The sequence below is a fragment of the Ipomoea triloba genome, chromosome 1 (genome assembly GCF_003576645.1).
Source record: "Ipomoea triloba cultivar NCNSP0323 chromosome 1, ASM357664v1".
Taxonomy (NCBI): Eukaryota; Viridiplantae; Streptophyta; class Magnoliopsida; order Solanales; family Convolvulaceae; genus Ipomoea; species Ipomoea triloba.
The window spans coordinates 25021402-25021909 of NC_044916.1; positions in this window are offsets into that span (position 1 = coordinate 25021402).

Sequence of the window (508 nt, forward strand, 5' to 3'; positions counted from 1 at the left end):
CCCCCCCCTCTAGACTTGTACCCCATCCCCTTGGGACCAACAATTGGTATCAGAGTAGGTTCTCTGATCGATATAAACCTTCGTTTATATTGCCTAGAGATCATTCTTTGAAAAATCTTTTGAAAATATTTTCAAAGCACGAAATAATTTTTAAAATGGACAGCATGTTGTCGAGACATCTCCTTTTTGGTCTTAGCAGGTTCGATGACTGGAAAACACGCATGCTTGCGTATCTATCAGCCCTCCATGATGAGATGGCCGAAGTGATAACATCTGGACCAGTCAAGATCTTAATGGTAAACACGGCTGCTGAGCAAACCAGGGAAACACCAAAGTACATCCCAAAACCTAGGGAAGAATGGACAAGTGATGATAGGAAGAGAAACAACCTGGACAACATTGCCAAGGATATTCTCTTCAGAGCTATAGACGAAACCATCTTCCCAAAAGTAAGAAAGTGCAAAACGGCGAAAGAGGTATGGGATACTTTGATGTTAATTGGTGAAGG